Genomic DNA, 13,394 nt, shown 5'->3' on the forward strand with positions numbered 1-13,394 from the left:
TCCAGAAGTGTCGAGAGGAGGGTGTGGTGCTTCGGATCCTCACACAGGGGCACGATGCCCTCCGGCAGGATCCTCGACACTGGGTCTCGCACCTCCACGATTAGCATCAATAACTCTGAGATTTTCATCTCGGAGAGGTTCATGTGCGCCCCCCATACGGTGCGGGTCGTGTCATTGTCGTTGGTGTAGAACCATGCCGGGCGGACCCGTGCGTGCAAGGGTGCAAGGTGGTGGTAGAGGAAGTCCGCCACCACCATGGTTGATGTAAGCTCGGCTTGCCGAAGCTAAGCAATCCGGTCCAGCACCGGATGCCACCCTTCACCAAGGACTGGCGAGGCAGACCACGTGTCGAGGACGGCGACCGGGGTGGAGGCAGGAAGGCAAAGGCACTAGTGGGATATGATGGCGTTCATGTGCAGCCACCGCCTCTTCCAGTCCTCCCACTTGTTGCGGGGATCATGGCAATGTACTCCCCCTCGCGCACGGCCCGGAGCTTGAAAGAGCATGCCCCCACCACATAAGGAGCATTGCTGGCTGGTGCGCTCGGACATTGGTGGTAGAAAAAGTGCTAGAAGAGTTCGACAGAGGGCCACACACGAACAAACATCTCACACAGATGGGCGAAGATGGCCAGTGTGAGGACAGCGTTGGGCGTGTGGTGCACTAGATGCACCTGGTACTCCTCCAGCACGTGGAGGGAGAAGGTGGAGAATGGAGGGATGAGACCGCAGAAGAAGAAGAAGGGGAGGAACATGACCACCTCCCTTGGCTCGTCAAGGGTCGCCGAATCCGTCGCCCCATGGATCATCGTGCCACCATCCGGCCCAATCGGAGGAAGCATCACCCAGATCCGCTCTTGGGTGTCCGCGACCATGATCGTAGAGTGCTGGAGGTGAGCAACCTAAGGGTCATGCTGCGATGGCGGAGGAGCGTGGCGGCTTGAGCGACCACTCCTGGCCATGGCGGTGAGCAGAGGAGCAGGCGAGAAGGTTGCGGCGAAGAAGGCGAAAGGTTGAAGATGACAAGTAGAGATGAAGGAAGCCCTAATGGCTCGCACATGCGATCTTATAAAGGCGGCATGCGTAGCATCTCGACTTCAAGAAATGACCGCTGAAGAATAAGTGCGGAGGGTTCCTAGAATCTAGGGGAATCCCAACCAAAGCTCGAGTGGTTGGCCCCGAGGTGGAGATAGAATGTCAAGAGGTGGCCCCCTTTCTTCTACTGGGCCCCAAACCTGACCTGGAGGGAGATGGTCCAGCATGGGGTTGGGGGTTGCTGTCAGCACCATGGGAACAGGGGTCCTGTCAGTGTTTTATTCCCGGCAACCTACTGAGGGGTATCGCAAGCCAGGAGATTGGTTGGTGGAAGATCGTCGGACTTGGAACTCGAAGGTAAAAGCGATTATACAGGTTCGGGCCACCAGAGTAGCGTAATACCCTACATCCTGTTTGGAGTGTTGTATATTACGCACTGTGCTTGGGGGTTGTTTGGTATTGAGGATTTGGTCCTCTGTTGTGGTTCTATGAGGTCTTTGCCTACCTATCTAGGGACCCCTGCCCTCCTTTATATACTCAGGGGGTGGGATTACTAGTCGGTTACAAGGAGTCATAGTAGGATTACATGGTATGAGTCCTGATAGGATTGCAGACGAATCCTAGTAGGAGTCCATCTTCTTCCTTCCTTGAGGGTACTGGGGATCTATCCTCGACAAGCCCCCAAGCGCTTCATAGTCGAATGCAGTAGTTTTCAAGTACTTTTTAGATCCTCACCAAGTAGTTTTGGTGCTCTTCGAGTACTTGTCTAGCTGAATCTTCAAAGTTTCTCAAGGCTGCCATGAGGCTATGGTGTGCTCAAGCCCTTAATTGTCTTGATTTTGTAATCTTCATCTTTGGAATGTGATATGGAGGGCGGCGGAAGTCGTACTCCATATGGAGTAGCCCTCAAGCCTTAGGTTGAATCGAAGAATTAGGATGAGGGTCAAGAAAATCATGAATTTTCTTCTTTCATCTTGAAAAAAATCAATTGTTGGGTGTAGCTTATCAGCCCCCGAGCCTTGGAATGATTAAATAATCAATCTGAGGGTCTTTAGTCTTCACACAAGTTATCATTCGAGTAGTTTTGCGGCATCCAGCCCCCGAGATTATGCACTAGGTGAGTTGTAGGAACCTTGTCGAGTAGTTATTGGTGCTTAGCCCCTGAGTTTGATAGCTAGCGGAGTTACCAGAGGTATTCCGAGTAGTAATTGGCACTTTAGCCCCCGAGCTTGGAAGTTAGCAGAGCCATTATAGGTAGGCTGAGCGTCCTGGAGAGTCATCGCTGAAACTTGACCTAAAAAAAGAAATACATACATTATGTAGCATATTTGTAGAATTTGGAACTACTGAAATTTATTCAATGATGAATATAAATGTTGTGTGTCATGCTCTTATTTCGGCCATATTGCTCCCGAGTAGTTAGCTTGTTATATTTAGACTCTCAGTCCCTATTTAGCCATTGCCACTGCGTGTGTGAGATCTTTGTGCCTCGTGTACATGTACTGGCACTACTGCTATGGAGATCTTTGTGTGTCGCATCCTAGCATTTAGGCATGATAGAAGATCCGAGGCTATCACGAATTAAGGCCTGTTCTACTCATGGATATCTAGCGACCGCTAAGAGAAGACATTTAAAATAAGTAGTCATCGTTACGACAAAAAGACTGAGCAATTGCGTGTAAGAGTTTTTTGCCCTTCGACGAGTAGAGCGCGTGTTGTGCGCATAGGATTTGTGCCTCCTTAGGGTGTAGCCATGGTGAGCCTTCAGTATTCACTGCATCAAATCTGTGGCTATTCCATCCAAAATTCAATGTACCAAATCCGTGGCGGTGCCTCCAAAACTCAGTGCACCAAACTCGTGGTCGTAGCCTCCGTAATTCGGTGTACCAAGCCCATGGCTGCCGGTCAACATGCCCTAGGAATAGTTGGTAAAGTATAGCTCTGTAGGGTAATTAGCATCAAGAAGCATACACAAATAGGTACTCGGCGTGTTGACCTGCATGCGGAAAATATGCCGAAAAAGAAAGAAAAAAATTATTAAAAAAGTGACTTAGCTTGATTCATGGACGATTGTCGACAAAGCCGTGTCGATTGTTGATGAAGCCGACTAGTCTGAGTCGATTCCGACTAGTTGTCGACATTGTGAAGTCTGCCCCAACTAGTTTTTAGTCGAGACAAGTAGTTGAAGTAGTCATTGACGTACTTGCGGACCCGTAGCCAGACATTGTAGTAATACTCACGTACATCTTGTGTGTACGTTTGGCGAAGAATCTAGAAGCTTCATGGTAGCCCTCATGTGTGTACGTAGCGGATTTCATAATTTGTAGCACATGACGAATCTACACTCTACCTTGGCCTTCGTGCGATAATTTCTTCTCTGACGCTGGAGTTTTTAAGGCGAGCAAGGCACGCTTCGGCCCGACTTCTACTCGAATACTGAGTACTTCAACAGGATGAGGGACGGCGCTGCAATGATGATTGATCTCCAACTTCACTTCGGACTTGCACGAACACGGCGAGTTGCTCTCGCTAGTCGACGAACTACAAAAGACATACCGTGCAAGTAGATTGATTTTGATGATGAGGTCCTTCAAGCTCGCCCGATGATCTCGACGATCACCCCTACCTAGCGCACCAGATGTCGGTTTTTTATACCCGGCAACCTATCGAGAGGTATTCCGAGGTAGTATATTGGGTGGTGGGGGATCGCCGGACCTGAAACTCGAAGGTAAAAGCGAGGACACAAGACACAGATTTATACAGGTTCGAGCTGCTAGAGTAGTGTAATACCCTACATCCTGTTTGGGGTATTGTATATTGCGCCCTGCGCTTGGATGTTGTTTGGTGTTGAGGATTTGGTCCTCTGTTGTGGTTCTATGAGGTCTTCGCCTACCGATCTAGGGACCTCTGCCCTTCTTTATATACTCAGGGGGCGGGATTACTAGTCGGTTATAAGGAGGAGTCCTAGTAGGATTACATGGTATGAGTCCTGGTAGGATTATAGAGGAATCCTAGTAGGAGTCCATCTTCTTCCTTCCTTGCGGGTACTGGGATCTATCCTCGACAGGTCCCTCGAGGAGGCGCTTGACAACGGGGTCCACTTGTAAGGAGAGGCTCCTACCTCGTGGGGCCCAAAGCGAGGAGATAGGCCAGGAAATCTAAGGCCCCGGGGAGGCAAGGAAAATATCACGCTTGCCCAGCAGGACCCACAGGTGGTCCGCATGGCGAGAGCGGGACGCACCCGGGAAGGCCCCTAGGATGCCCCCGGGAGGGCTCTCTTCGAAGTGAAGCAAGCGATGGCGTATCCTGGCATGAGAAGGGCGCAATAGTCAAGGTAGGCCATTAGTAGGTGCCCCGTCCTGTAAAAACATCATCATTACGGTTGATGGGACGCGCCTGGGTGCCTCGGGGACTGGCGGCCTCACCCGTTCCATCCAACAGTCGGCAGGCGCCGCCCTCGTGTCAAGAGCACCCTACCACGCTCTCGGCTGCCCTCTGCCATAGAGGCGGGCCAACATTAAGGACCCGGGAGGTGGCAAAAGGCCTCCCAGGGATTCTGTCGGAAAGGTGGGCCCCATAATGAGGGCTCGGGAAGCGGTGAAGGCTCCCAAGTTCTTGGGAGCCAGGTTCAATGCTCCCCATCCTAGGATGGTGGGTCCGGGATGATAAAATTAAGGATTACCAAAGTAAGATATTAAAATACGAGATTGGTGTACAGAGGACTCAGACAGGATGCTCCGGCATCATGCGTACCAAGGCAAGGAAGCGTCAGGGCAAATGGGAGACGTGTCAGAGGAACTGTAGCAAGGAGGGCAGCCGTTGGGCCACCGCGTTCACACACACACAATATAAATGGATGGATTGGGGAGCAAGGCTCGCCTCAACCCGTCCCATGGACCTGGCCTGTAAAAGCCGGCTCTTGTACAAGACAGATAGACAACTTTAAGCAACAGAACACGTAGGGTGTTACGCTTCCGAGCGGCCTGAACCTGTCTAAAAATTTTCTTAGCAAAATCATACACTAACTTCCTTAAAAGCTTCTCAAATCTCTACACATGAACTAACCCAGGCCAAATCTCTAAAAGAGATCCCATCGGATCCCCGCTCTTGGTGCTTGCCCATTGTCAGTGCCATACTTCGAATCCAGATCACGACGGGAGTCTTAGCCACTCCAAAATAATTTAATGCTATAGCCAGTCTAGAGTGAGAAATTTAGCTTAAACATGTATACTTCCTCTATTTCCTCTATTTCTAAATATAGCTACTTCCAGTGTTTGAACTTTGTTACTAAATAAGTTGTACTAGTATACAATTAAGAGCTGGCTCCACTATAAATTGTGCCAATCAAATCAAGGTAGCCCATCAAAAGCTAGGTGTAGTGAGAGGTATGAAATATACTTTTTTCTTTCTCTTCTTAATTTGTCTCGAAGAATCCTAAGAAGTTCATATTGTGGGACCGAGGGAGCACTACCAATGCGATAAGTCTTATTGTACATTTGTACTATACCTACCAATGAATAGCAACATGCACTGTTTGCCTGATAATCTAGACACGCCATCCAGTTCTCGCTGTACTGGAGACGATGATTGGAGCAACGTAACTTTAGTGCCTCTGGCAGCCCTGGGACCATGATCACTATGGACCGCTTGTCAGCCTCATTTGGTTAGGTAATCACACGATCCTTTCGGTCGATGCGGTAAAAAGTGTAAGCCACGTTGGAAAGGCAGATCTGCAGGAAGTGGATAAAGATTGGAATTTGTTGGCGCCGCCGACAATTGTTATACGTGCCAGCCCAGCCTGCCGCGCGCTTCGGGCTCTTTTCCGCAACACCAAATCTAGGGCTGGATCCGCCATGATTTTACCAAACAAAGTTTGGTGACGGATGGAATAGAAAAGCTTGAGATGGAAGTGTGTTACACGAAGGCTGTCTGGGCGTGTAGATTGGGGTTTGAATTTATTATTACAGAATTTTGATGGCCAGTCATCGCCCACTTGATAAATAATCCTCAGGGATAGCCTCAATTAGGCTAAAAAAGCCTTGGCTATTTAAGAAAATTATGGTGTCGTACATACTCTATAATGCGATGAATCTGAATATGAGGGTAAATTTCCCTCAGAAATGCTCAAGCTGGCGACTTGAACTGCTTGAGCCGAACAGTTTAAGGCAAATTCCTCGTGGTTTGTTGGAATGGTAAAAGTGTGAATCCTCTTTGTGTACATGCAAGTCATGTATTTATAGTGGCAGTACCCAGAGTAGTTTGCAAAAGACCACAAGAGCCTCTTCTCTTCAATTCTGGAAGCCCCAAAATAGGCCCAAGCTGACCAGCTTAATGGGCTTGAGCCAATCAGCATAATGAGATTTGAGCCCTTCTGTGGCCCATCTTCCTCTTGCCTACTGCTTCTACTCATCCTGGCTCAAGTCCAAGAAATGGTAATAGTGGGGTATTGTGGTCTGACATAAAGCTTTATCATTCGTACAAGGACTAGTGGAAAGCGTGAGTGTTTTGATAACTCATGTAAAAAGTTATCATGCCAGAGTTTATATTTTCTCTGCATTTTGCATTACTTTGTTGCACTTTATCTTTTGTATTTACCTCTCCTAAAATTACAATATGTAGTTTGCAGGATTAACTTAAGGTGCAAAATTTGATAGCAGTACTTTTAGAAGTACATGAGTTTGCCGATGATTCCAGACACATATCACAGATGGTTATTAGCTCTAACAATAGAGGTAACATCAGCTCGGATGGGTCAGCAATGAAGTATCCATCGCTCATTCACAAATGTTATTAGCTCTATTAGTTGGTTATTGTGGATCCTACAAGAAATGTTTTCTTTGGAGAGACTTTTTTGAGAACTCTTTGGAGATTTGTTTGGTGGTTGTATGCTGACGGGACATTGTCTTGCCGATCTGTATCTCCATTACCGCCTGTCAGGACGAAAATATTACCCTTCAATGTATATGGATTGGATTAAAACAATGACCTAATTTTGCTATATTAGTATCAGTTCTAGTACATATGTAACAAACCATTGATTGAAATTCGTTCTCTACATCAATCTTTATTTCTGTGATGTGATTGAATACGACAAATATTGCCTCTCAAAGCCTAGGATGGTCAATAACTTGGAGTACCTTAAAAATTCCTACTATGAGACAACTAAAAAGTCCATATGTTGCAAGGATTGTTTGTTAAATTATCTTATGATTATGTAGAGATTATGAGGCAGGCTATAAGATAGCATGCTATTGTTCTGGTGGCCTCATGCTAGCTTTATGTGCGTATTGTTTGAAGCGTCGTACTTTTCATCTAGGTAGCCATAAAAAAAATTACAGGTATGAAACTAAGCACATTTCTCTGAAACATTGACAGCAACCAGATAGAACCAAAGGTCAGAGATTGAATTACAGTGCTTGCGTGCATGCAATTCAGCAAGTTCGAAACAGGGAATTTCTCAAAATTAATTAAGGAAAAAATGATAACAACAACGCCAGTGCACAGATGTGTTTATTGACTTGTTGTGGAAACATGTGACGAGGACACTATTGATGAAGCATTTCGAAAAGTAGAGGAAATAAGGGACTCTTTATTCTTCAGCAAACGCGAGCACAACGGCTAGCCTCTGTTAAGCAAAACGTGTTGGTACAGGACTACTCAGGCGTAACGCACGGCAACCTAGTTGAGGTATGACGCAAGGCAAGGATAAGGTGCACGAGTCTATCCAGCTCCGAGAGATAGAGTCCTAGAACATTGTAACGTCCTTGATAGAGTTAGGATGGTTTAACCGTATGCTCAAAAGACAAGCTGTAATCTATCTCATGTATTTGTGACAGCCTCCAGCACTATATAAACACGGAACCGTGGGATGCGAGTTTGCTAACCACGTTTACCAAATTGTTCTACATATTTTTCAGCCTCAACTCCCTGAGTCCTGCGCCTGCGGACAAAATGGAAAAGAAGAGGAACGTGAGATTGAAGGCATCCATTTCTCGGCGCTATGCACACATATAAACGATGTGTATTTTAGTCGGAACACATCAGATACCAGGGAAATTGAAACAGCAGGTAGCTGGTGTGCTTACATGGATTCATCAAGGGAAGTGGTGGAATGGGAAGGGCCAGATGCTGGTAAGGTTCCACAGGGTGTTAGCAGATACTGGATTACCAGGATAGATCCCGACGACCGTCCCGTCATGCACATTCCCCCCCAGGCCGTTGAGAGCCTGCTTCGATTCGTCTGCGGACACCTTGATTTGATAAAAGCCGTCGGCATCTGGCGTGTCCGGCACCCATAGCTGCGCCTTGTCCCGAGGGTTGAATGGAGCCATTTTCACCTGTTGGTTGTTGTTGCATTCAGGCAAGAATATATATACAGAAAATTTTAAAATTACACAACGTTTATGGACATTCAAATTTTAATCTGCTGCTAATACTTGGAATCTTGGATCGATTAGAGTCAGATATCTATACCTCCCTTGAACCGTCTGCTGTTGGGGTCACGATGGCCTGTTTCGTGGCGAAGTTCACCAGCCAAAACTTGAGGCCCTCCCTGAGGCCCTCCCCATCGACCAAGGCCGGCAAGGGGTGGTACAGCTGCCACCATAGCTGTATGTGCACATACAAACATTGAGAAGCAAAACGGGTAAATGCTAGGCATTTACCTATACATCGCGTTAATGTATACTCCTATGTAATATGTGCACTAGCAGCTAGGCATTTGTCGGATGAACAACAGCTGAACGGGTAAATGCTGTAAGCCTGCTTGCCTTTTGAATTCGCCGAATTTGGAGACGGCCAGAACAACTTTGCCATCGTCGCGAACGGCCACATTCAGCGCGGTGTTCTGCTTGCAATATATCCTCACTGGCGGAGGCAGGGAATTTGCAGGAAACAAGGTGGAGAGTGGATCGGCAGAGGCCAACCTTCCTGCACTTTGCTCAACACACAAGAGCAATGCTGCACAAACGAGGACGGTAGCTGCAGCGAATCTTGCCATTGTCAGCGTATACTGCTGAGAGAGAGCTTAGGTTAGCTTGTGCACTTTGGTGTGATATAAGGAGCTCACCAGCCTCCGTTTTATACCCGCCCGCTCGCAACGTACGGGCTAATAATAGCATGGACAAGTGTGCATCACTGTATAATCTTGGAGAGCCTGGCCATGTGACGCTTGGAGTATGTGATGTCAACGCAATCTCAATTGACACTCATACAGATCAAGTGTGCATGTGTTACGGGCTAATAATAGCTTGACAAGTGTGCATCACTGTATAATCTTGGAGATCAGCCTGGCCATGTGACGCTTGGAGCATGTGATGTCAACGCAATCTCAATTGACACTCATACAGATCAAGTTTGCATGTGTTACGGGCTAATAATAGCTTGACAAGTGTGCATCACTGTATAATCTTGGAGATCAGCCTGGCCATGTGACGCTTGGAGTATGTGATGTCAACGCAATCTCAATTGATACTCATACAGATCAAGTGTGCATGTGTTGGGTATGTACATTTGCGATCAAGATTTCCAGCCAAGATCGACATCTCTTCTATAGGGTTATTAAGGGGAACCACATCATATCTTAGGGTGCCTCAATGTACGACAAGCATATATATGTGCTCGCATTTATATTATCACTAGTAATTTTTTAGTCTCTCGTGATGCTCATATACAGGTAGGTTGTGTAGGCATACATTCATAGGGTGAGGATGAGTGCGCATGTGTATATAAGCGTATGTACTGTATATTTTAAAAAAAGAAAAAAAATAACCAGTACATTTTATACCTATTCGGTTGTATATTGCCTTGTCTAATTGATGACTTCGAAATTTTGTATTCCTTCTCCGATCACAAATAAAATCCATGCTTATGGTGTGTCACTTTAATTTTAAAAATCTATATTATCGAAATGTATTATAATAAATATGTTGACATTACTCTCATATTTTCAAACTACTACATGAGTTACTATATATTAATGATCAAAGATAAAAGTTTGATTTAGAAAAAGATGAACTTACATATACTTATCATCAGAGGAAGTAGTTACCACTAGATCGATTTCACATCGTAGTGCCTATGACTTGCGCACGTGCAAGTGCTTTCAGCAATTTATTTATAGATGTTTGATAGAAGGCTCACTCTTTTGGTTGTGAGTACGATGTGCCTATGTGTATGTGTATCATCCTTGTAATCGTATATATATAGATTTCTCCACTGATAAAAAAAAACTTGCTTATGGGGAATCGTCCTTTTGACTTATCCTAGCTAATTTCCATATTTCCTAATCGCGGCCGCAGCACCCAGCGAGGCCGTATCGGGTGCCATAGGCTAGCGGACACGCACGGCCGTGGCGGCCATGCTGCCTTTCGTTCGTAGTACTTAATACTCCATCATTCTTTGCCGATTTAACAAAGCTAAAAGAACATGACCATTACTCAGCCAGGTACAAAATACCAATAAAAGTTAAATTTGGAATCATATAGAACACGTATATCGAGGACGTCGAAAAGATGAGTGGATGACAGTAACGGCACATTGCACCGTCGTACGTTGTGCCGAAATTCACATGACGCGATACTCCTAAAATATAAGCTGACTGTACTGTGCGGATGCAAGAAGTCAGTTGACCCTAGAAACCAGATCATCACAAATTAGCAAAAAAAAAAAAAAAGAACCAGATTGAAAATGCTCTTGATTGGTGCCGAGTGTTGACTCTTAAAACATAAAAGCAGCCATACAACTTACCTTGAGTAAACATAAAAGCAGCTATACAACTTACCTTGAGTGAGCTCCCAACGAACAATATCATGCATGTGAACAATATATCAGTTAAACTTGCGAACTGAGTGTAGGTTGTTGGAAATATATGCCTAAAAAATATTCCAGATTTTATCTAAAGCAAAAACACATTGATAAAAACTGATGCAAGCAAATAATACAAGTAAGCAGGCAACATACTGTCTAGAACAAGATCCGGCGCAGAACTAGTCAAACGTGTTGAAGCGGATGTTGCAGAATCACCAAGCGGTCGCGTGAAGACGCTGCCCAAAAATCTGATTGCTGCCCCATGCAGGAGTCTCGCGATAGTGGTTTTGGAGATCCCGCTTTCCTTCAAGCCCGGTGCACGCCGAATTCGAAGGTCGACGAGGCGCAACAGCAAGAGATTCAGCACAGCGAGTGGGAAGGCGAGCGTGTAACAGCGTCCATTCAACCAGGACGTCTCCTGGTGTTATAGACCTTCGTAGTGCATCAGTTTCCCCATTAAATAGCCTCATCAAGCAGTAGAAACTGCCAATTTGAATGATAGAAACTTCTGCCATCAAATTGTTGAAACTGACACACCTTATTACTGTTTAAAACAGCAGTTTCAATCACATTGAATCGCCATTAGGCTGCATAAAAAAATAGTAACTGCACAAACAATAACCTGTATACACACGTACGCGTCGCGCTCGTCGCAAGTCACAAGTCACGCGATTTTTCACTCGAAAATGCGTGCAAGCTGCGCGTGCATGTAGAAATAGTCTCCTTCTCTCTCATTTGTAGCTATTTTACATAGAGAGGAGACTCCCATATTTAAGCAAGGCAATCTCTCCTTGAATTAGCAATATGGGACTAAAGGTTGTGCATGCTTTGGAATTTTCAGATTGGGCCTAAATCCAACATAGCTTAGTTGGTAAGATCCCTTGTGGAGTCAACTTGTGGTGAAACTTGCTCACCAGGATTCGAGTCCTCGATTCTGCATTGGAGCTTGCATTTTCATGGATTTATTTCAGGATTTAACCGGCATTATTCTTTTAGTGGTAGGTGACATGCCCGTGGACAGCAGGTGATTTCGTCAATCTCGAGGATCTGCCGGCTCAGTCTCTTGGAGGTGCTCATAGAGGTAGGGTTGCATGCGTGTATGTTTGCTTCTGCGTCTGTATTGTGTTTCAAAAAAATATCTATTAAACTTTGGGGATACAAAAGTGCTGTTGCTAATAGATCGGATGATAAGGACATTGCTGATATAACAGATGTATTAGATTATCACCTCCCAGTACATACCATCCATGAACCTCTACTAGCTCCTATACTCTACCATGGCTCAACTGCGCAGGGAGGTCACATCGGTTAGGGTTTAGCCTAAGCTCTTGGACCACTCCGAAGACTTGCAGCGACCCTCAGCTCACTATGGTGTTTGTCTCTCTATTTCCTCAAGTTCAGTTGGATGGATGCTGATTTTTGCTTAGGCCTTGTTCGGTTTGAAGGGGATTGGAGAGGGTTGGAAGGGACCGGGAGGGATTAAATCCCCTACAAGTCAAACTCCCCCTTCAATCCCCTCCAATCCCCCTCTATCCCATTGGGGAAGGGGTTAACTGAACAAGAACTTACACTACAAGAAATGTGTTGATCTATGACGACAATTTTATGACATATTTGTTCTCGTCATAGATCTATGTCGTTTCTGGCTGAAAACGTCATAAATTTTCACATCTGAGCAAATTTAGTGAAAAAGTTACGGAACCTCATAAAAGTTGCCACTGTAGCAAAAAATAAATCATCACTCGCTGTTACATGGTGGTTTTGTGATGATATAAGCTCCACGAAAACATCATAAACCAACTAGGGTCCCACATGTAAGTTTAAGTTGATAAATAGGATGGTAAAATAAAATGGAAAACATGCTCCTCCCGTGGGTCGAACCTATTACCGATCGAATGGGAAGTCTTTACCGCGATCAGATCCCACATGCCGCGCTCCCGCGATAGGGAAAAAAGAAGAACAGAGAGAAGGCGACCAGAACAAAGCACTCCAGTGGAGATCTGCGCCTCCCAGCAGTGGCCCAGTCCTACGGCAGCACATATCTGGTGCTTCCTGTTGCACGTGTCAATCTGGTTAGTAGTTTTGAGTTGAATTTGCCAAAATTTCATTTTGCATTAATGTCTTTCAATCTATTCAGTAATTTTGAGTTGAATTTTCCAAAATTTCCTAGATGGATAGACGTTGGATACACGGTTGTGAACTATTTACCCTCAACCATGAGAATAGGGTCATTGATTTCATAGAATTTGTTAAGGCTAGATACTCTAATGAGGAACAAATACTATGCTCATGTCATGGATGCCTGAATCAGTCTAGATGTACTGCAGAAGTGGTGAACCTACACTTATGATTGGGATGGCAAGCACCTACATTAGGTGGATCCATCATGGAGAAACATTCGAGGATAGGGTTCGGGAAAATGCAAATCTGCTATCTGCAGGATAATGGGGTTCAGAAAAATGCAATTCTGCAGGGTGATGGGGTTGAGGAAATTACAATTTTGTCGGATGAGGGGGGTTGAGGATAATGCAGTTCTGCAGGAAGTTGGTGACC

At 45.5% G+C, this 13,394-nt stretch overlaps 1 long non-coding RNA gene across 1 annotated transcript; it reads right to left on the reverse strand.

The window, feature by feature from the left end:
* Nucleotides 1-7,603: 7,603 nt before the first annotated feature.
* LOC117847963 (uncharacterized) lies at nt 7,604-9,073 on the reverse strand. The gene is made up of 4 exons (XR_011897668.1): nt 8,804-9,073; nt 8,508-8,642; nt 8,120-8,371; nt 7,604-7,974 (listed from the first exon to the last, which is right to left on the reverse strand). It is a non-coding gene; the product is annotated as an uncharacterized lncRNA (long non-coding RNA).
* Nucleotides 9,074-13,394: the final 4,321 nt, after the last annotated feature.

This window comes from Setaria viridis, chromosome 3 (genome assembly GCF_005286985.2).
Source record: "Setaria viridis chromosome 3, Setaria_viridis_v4.0, whole genome shotgun sequence".
Lineage (NCBI taxonomy): Eukaryota > Viridiplantae > Streptophyta > Magnoliopsida > Poales > Poaceae > Setaria > Setaria viridis.